The sequence below is a fragment of the Abramis brama genome, assembly GCF_963993115.1.
Source record: "Abramis brama genome assembly, chromosome: 5".
Taxonomy (NCBI): Eukaryota; Metazoa; Chordata; class Actinopteri; order Cypriniformes; family Leuciscidae; genus Abramis; species Abramis brama.
Genome location: NC_139967.1, coordinates 8,380,147 through 8,387,218, shown reverse-complemented (window position 1 = coordinate 8,387,218; position 7,072 = coordinate 8,380,147).

Genomic DNA, 7,072 nt, shown 5'->3' with positions numbered 1-7,072 from the left:
GTATAGCACTCAAGAGATTCAACAAGGTCTATGCAGAGAGTATATGGAGTAGTTCACCCAAAAATGACAAATTTTCTTATCATTTCTTAGTTTCCATTTTTCATACAAAAGAAGTGGATGCTGAGTTAACTTTCAAGCTTTCCAAAAAGCACCATAAAGATGTCATAAAGATTGTCCATGCAATTCTGTATTCCAAGTCTTCAAAAGTCATATGGTTTATGTGACAGAAATCCTAAAACTTTGAAATCGTGAGGTCGTGTTAGGATAGGTCTGTGCCCTAGTGCAATAGTTCAAATGAGAGTTGTGACCTCATATGGACCACTATTAGGCACCATTCACACAGCATATGTTTTATGTAAACATGCACTAGATGGACGTGTTGGACCTCATGCATGACGCAGTGCCCTAAAAATGCAGTGCTCAAGTTAAAAGACCTTGATTTTTATTTATTTTCCCCCTGCATCATGCGTTTTTAAATGCAAAAACACGTTCTGTGTGAATGGCCCCTTTCTGCGTACCTTTTTTGGCGGTATAAATCACTATGCACTTCTTTTGTATGGAAAAGAGGAACTGTTAGGCCCTGTCCCAAATTGAGCGCTTAATATGCACTTTCTGTCTTGTGGACTTACAATGGCTGCTGCATGAGACCGCAGGGTGTCCCATTTGTCATTTTAGGTTTCAGAAGGGTGTTCGCAAGTCTTTTTGAGATACTTTGCGGTCGAAATGCGCCTTCGATGCGCACTGAAGCGAGCTCCACTGCAGACTTCTTCCCGGCAGTCAAAGCTGCGTTACGTCACGAAAGGGTGGACATGTAGGAAGAAAACAAGTGTTTAAGGTGTCATTTGGGACAGGGCCTTAGTCTAAGCTACAACAACATTTCATTTAGTCTAAGCCAGGGTTGTCCAAACTCAGTCCTGGAGAGTTTAGCTCCAACTTACTTCAACACACCTGCCTGGAAGTTTCTAGTGTGCTTAGTAAGACCTTGGTTAGCTGGTTGAGGTGTGTTTAATTTGGGTTGGAGCTGAACTCTGCAGGACAATGGCCCTCCAGGAGCAGGATTGGACACCCTTGGTCTAAGCTATTCTTTGTGTCACACACTAAAAACAATAATACGGAAAGATTAAATAGATTTAATGATGACAAAATGTTAATTTTCGTGTCAAGACGGCAACTTAAGTGACGATCAGACAGCAAAGACCCCATTCACACCTGGTGTTCACGTGCCATTAGTAGTGCAGGATAGCACAAAGGAAGATGATGCCATGCAAGGCAAAATGAACTGGTTCCAACCTCTCGGTGCTATTTGATTTAAAAAAATAAGTGAGTTTGGACTTTGGAAGAGGTAATTATTCACAGAGCAACAGCATATCCATTATATAAAGCTTCACTTGAGTCCTGAATGTATGTCACGAACCAAGCACAGGAACAGACCACATATCCTAGTTTTTCCAGCGATATTAGGGCATCTATACCCACATGAACGAAATTGTCCAAGCTCGTTTCATTAAGTTCACTCGTAGGGTAAAGAATGTTCATTCACATTCTCATGCAAAGCATGCATCATTTTTTAACTTTAATGTATGCATCCGGCCATCCGTTCATGGTTTCCTCAATTGCAAAGGTCACAGCACGGCAAACGTGGCGGCATGGAGTTCATCAAGTTTGGTGGGATTAAAGATCAAATATTTATGGATTTCTTGGGGAGGGTTTCAATGTTTAGATTTTGGAGAGAAGAGTGCAACTGTAGTGTGGGAAAATCCTTCTGCAATTTAGATTCTGACGCTTTAGACGGCGACTGCTGCTAAATATCCCTCTATTCCTTATTGTGTTCAAAAATGACCTCCTCTTGATTGATTCATTCGTGATGGAGCGGATCTCACTGTTTCTGAAGTAAATCTTCCTCTGTCTCATTTTCTCTTTCTCAATGTCTTTCTTCCACTTTCTCTTTCTAATCTGTGGCATGTCTTCCTTCTGAAACTAGATGAGGTTCCTGTCTTTAGCTCTTTCCTTTAGTGTTTCTGCTCACAAATAGGTGAATTTCATGAACAAATGTCCAGGTCTCCCCTGAAATCAAAAGAAAAAAAAATTGCATAATGAAAATTAAGACTACTTTGAGGACGATTAAGATTCGTTGTGACAATTAAGATTTCTGAAACAGTTTAGCTAGACGGTCGTCTAATGTTTTTGAAATGTTTCAGAACATTCAGAGAACATTCAACAGTAACGTTCCCATAATGTTTGCACGTTTTGAAAGTTAATTGAAAGTTAATAAGAACGTTTTCATAACCTAATGGGAACGTTAGTAAAATGTTCTTAGAACATATTTGTTAGCTGGATTCTCATTACCATAATGCGTCTACATTTTACTTGTTTTATTTCTCATTACTCTTATTATTCTGATTATTTTTACTGTGTTACAGTAAAAATACTTCTCTATTACGGTAAAAAAAAAAGTAATACAATTATTTTATTTCAGTTAATTAATGGAGCCTTTTCATATTTCCAGGGTTCTCAGAAGCAGAAGTCGGATAGTTTGGTAAACTTCTAGGGGAGGTGACAAAAAATATAATTTTTGTATTTCCATTTGCTCCAATAGCAAAAAAAACAACCTGTGATAGAGTTTCCACAACTTTCCAAAAGTGGGGAAAAATAAAGAGAGATTGATTAGGTAAGAAAGATTTGTTGTGGGGTTGATTTGTTTTTGCGTACAAGAGCTTTCAGGCTTCAGGAAGCAGTGTAAACGTGATGGTCCGGTTCGCTTCTCACCCTGCAGAAGACAGGCTGGCCATAGAGAGGGCAGAGGGGTCACAGACAGTCACACATACAGCCATAGAGAAGAGCTATTAACCGTCACATTACTACTCCAGATAAACAGCCACTACAAGAACCCATTCAGACAGCTTTATCAACCACCTCCAATGGCCCTTCACAATGCAGGCCAGCTTGATCAGTGATTACAGGACGCAGATTCTGTGACATTATGGGTTGGTGTCTCGTTTGATCAATTTAGATTTATTTACAGCTGTGAGAAAGCATCGGGATTGTTTCTAAAATGCGATCTGATCTTCATCTGTCACAATAAATAACCTTATGAAACAAACAGCACTCAATACTTTGCTAAATCTTTATTTAACAAATGATTAAAAATTCAACATCATGGATGGAAAAATAACTAATGAATCCAGTATTTTGGCTTCCTCCTTTCACATTTGAAAAATCTTTTGGTTAATGCATCTTAAATGGGTGTTTTGTTCATAAACCTTTGTGCAAATACAGAGTTAAAGGTCTGCCCACAGAATACTGTTGTAGTAGTAGTGTTTTCCAGGTAGTGTTTAGCAAAATTGGGTATTTGATTCAATGTGTCCCTTTGACAAAGACTGACTGGAGATGCACCCTCATTATCCTTGATTTTAACAATTTCCATCAATGGTCTTGATTTTTGATCAATAAATATATGGCAATTGAAAAGACAGTTACATAGTGTTGCCCATACGGCGTGGAATCCACATGTACCAGATGTGACATAGACACTATGTTGCTGTCTGGGTTGTGTTGTTTGTTAAATAAGACTTGCCCGATGAGACTGGATCACACTTCCGGAAAAATACCATTCCAAAGAGTCCTTAAATGTTAAATTGTATAAATAAGTCATTGGTTTCAAGAAAAGTCAGTAAAATTGGACCCAATATGGTGTTAATATGAGGGATTTTTCTGTACTGATTTTCTACAAGTGTTCCAGTCGTATTTTGAATTACGCGTAACGTATTGTTTTAGAGTTACATGAAATGTACGGCACTCAATGGATAATGTCCTGGCTGAAAATGACAGTGCATTTTCCATTTTCAACAGATTTTTTTTCTTACAGTGTAGAGAAAATGTGTAAAGTGTGGTGACAGTGATGTTAAAGTGAGCCTACTGTTCGGACTCATTTTTGCAGCAACCTTTGGGTTGTAAAAAATAATCCAAATAGTAGGTCTGGATTATATTATAATCCAAAAGAGTAGAAGAGGGAAGAGCCAAGAGCAAGATTTCCGATAAATGTAATAAAACAGTTGTCGCAATTATTCATGAAATGAATAAATCAAGAGGAGTTTCAATTTGCATGGCTTGATTCACTTGGAGCTTGACAATATGAGGGGGTGGGATAGATTTGCTTGATGTGTGTAAAAATGTACGTAAATGCCTTAATCATGAATCTAAACTGCTTAAAAAGTCCTCACGTTTTGTGCATCTCGACGACACTGTTTCAGAGATGGTTCAGGAGTGCTGACACTTTAACTGTATGGCTGCTAACTGATACAGTGATGTCCCCCTAAAGCCAAATAAAGCCATTTATCAACCAAACGTACCATATGTGACCTCTTTGTCTCGTGTTATATCAAGCATCACAACACACACACTACAGTTGTTTTATTTACAGACTTGATTTACTGATACATAAGCATACTCTTAAAATTAAAGGTTCCAAGAGGATTTTTTTTCCACAGTGATGCCATAGAAGGTTTCACAAAGTACCTTGCAGTGAACCATTCTTAAAAGAACCATTTTTTTTCTTATAGTCCTTGGGCCAAGACCCAAAATTTCACGTATTGGTACCATCTGGGTGGGCAAATTCTAGTTGCGATTTTTTACATTATATGCATCCCTAGATAATGTTTTGACATGATAACCCTTGCCAACTGGCAGCTTAGTAGTGGTTATGACTGCTTGAAGTGACTGACCCCTGTAAGCGGAAAAAATGGCAAAAGTACCTTCCATGGAAATAATCTGGTTCATCCAGTTGATAATTCATCAAGTGGTTCATTCATCACAAATAAAGTAGGTTCCAAATTAGTGAAATAATGAGATAAAGGCAATAATTCCAAAATAAATTGCTAAAAATTGCTAAATTTGGCATGTCAAACCGTAATACCCCAATATCATGAAATAGTCTAGTAGCCAACTAGGTGAACCCGGAAATGTTGAGTACACCAAAGTTTTATTGCAGAAATGTGAAGTATGGGTCCTCAGCATACAGAAACTGCCGGATGCTAATTTGCATATGTTGAGCAATTTGCATGATTAGCATAATTAGCATTATTAGCTTAATCGTCCATTTTCACCAGATATTTTGCACTGTATGGTCAATTTCTACAATATGTGAGTGGTTTTAGAGGATGCTGATTTCATTTCATTTCTGGCATTTTCAGATTTCAAAGAGCTAATTTTATGACATATTTTGATTTATTTAGGCAAATTATGATTACTTTCAGGCATAATTTTAGGTTATTTTTATGGTAAACAAAATAATTTTACATTTCACAATCATGAGTGCTCTTGTGAATGTTGATGCATTGTTTTTAGGGTGTAGTGAGGCTGAATCCCATCCTGACACTTTTAAAAATTCAAAATTGATTTTTGGATAAATGATGAATCTTTGTTAGGCTGAATGTTATGCATTTCTGGAGGAAAAATCAATACGGGTATTTAACATAACTTGGATCCTGCCACTGTACGATACATATTAATGGGGTAGGTCTTTAAGACACCCATTGAGATGACATCACCTAAACCCATCACCATGTGTGATCAACGAACTATGTACAAATATACACTATATACATGCCATACAAGACAGGCCCCGCAAGTCGCTAGGGCAACGCCCGAATGGCAGAAGGGCTGCCCAGGTTGGTCCGCAAGTCGCAAGATCCAACGAGGACCCAGTTAAAACTCTGTAGGACGCAAGAGTTAAAACTGAGTCTGGGCAACCCGGGTCAGCCCGCCAGACGCAAGGCTAACCAAGAGGGCCTCACCTCCACACCACACAAAACACACACTGGCTACCACCTTCAGGCAAACTGCTATGCTTCACAATTAATGAACAAAAGGCAGCCTCATCATATTCACTGTTCGTCTGTTCTGTCATCATTTTCTCCAGACCCTTCATCCCTCTCTTTGTGTTCTTGGTGTTGTGTAAGTATGTTGCAGCATATACCATCATTGCCTTTGCAGGAACAATAACTGGTACAGGCCAGACCTGCAGCTGCACAGCTTCACTTCAAGGTTCAACCCGGCTTTGCAACCTAAGCTGACAGTAGCTAAAAAAGCAGGAGGAGGAACTTGACTTGAATCCTGGGTGGGCATAATCAGTTCCTCTCCTTCCTTTAGGCCCATCTTCTTGTTCCATCCAAACAAGGTGATATCCACAGCCGGTGGATCAGGCTTGTCTGCAGCTTTCCATAGCAGCACCTGTTGGCTGACACGTCTTCCATGAAAGCGCATATTGCGCTCTGTAGCAGGTAGTGTCTTCATTGCTGGGGGACTGTTGCGCTTCCGGTAAATTTCATACCGGGTTGCATCCAAGGTTACAGAGTTCCTCTGATTGTACAGAGCCAGAAAGAAAGCCCTTGTTGCTTTTGTGATCTGTAAATCTGTGGCTTCTGCCTCTCTAATACAATGGAGAAGCTTATCAGGTACGACTCTCATGGCCTTGAGTGCAGACACCTTCCCCTTCCCGACAGGATATGAGGTGGTATCACATCCCGAAAGAGCATGCATGGCCAGAATGGAACCACATTGGTCACCCAGATGGACTATTTTCTTTAATCTTCTTTAAGCGCAACGGAGCAACTGTGTCTAAAGTACTGGAAAAGAGAGAGTTAAAAGTTTCTGTCGCAATATCAAGTTCTTCTAAGCTATCTGGGATGCTGAAATGATGGAACTGATCAGGAAGATTATTAATAAAGCAATCTTTAGTGGCAGAAGTGATAGGTCTAACATATTTGTAACAAGGAGTCGGCTTTGCAGCCTTGGCTAAATGAAGTTTACACAAGACTAGATAATCATCTGAGATGTCATCGCTCTGCTGCAGAATTTCAACAGCATCAACATTGATTCCATGTGATAGTATTAGATCTAGAGTATGATTACGACAATGAGTAGGTCCTGACACGTGTTGTCTAACTCCAATAGAGTTAAGAATATCTTTAAATGCCAATGCCAATGCATCTTTTTCGTTATCTACATGTATATTAAAATCACCAACAATTAGGATTTTATCTGCAGCCAGTACTAACTCTGATAGAAAGTCTGT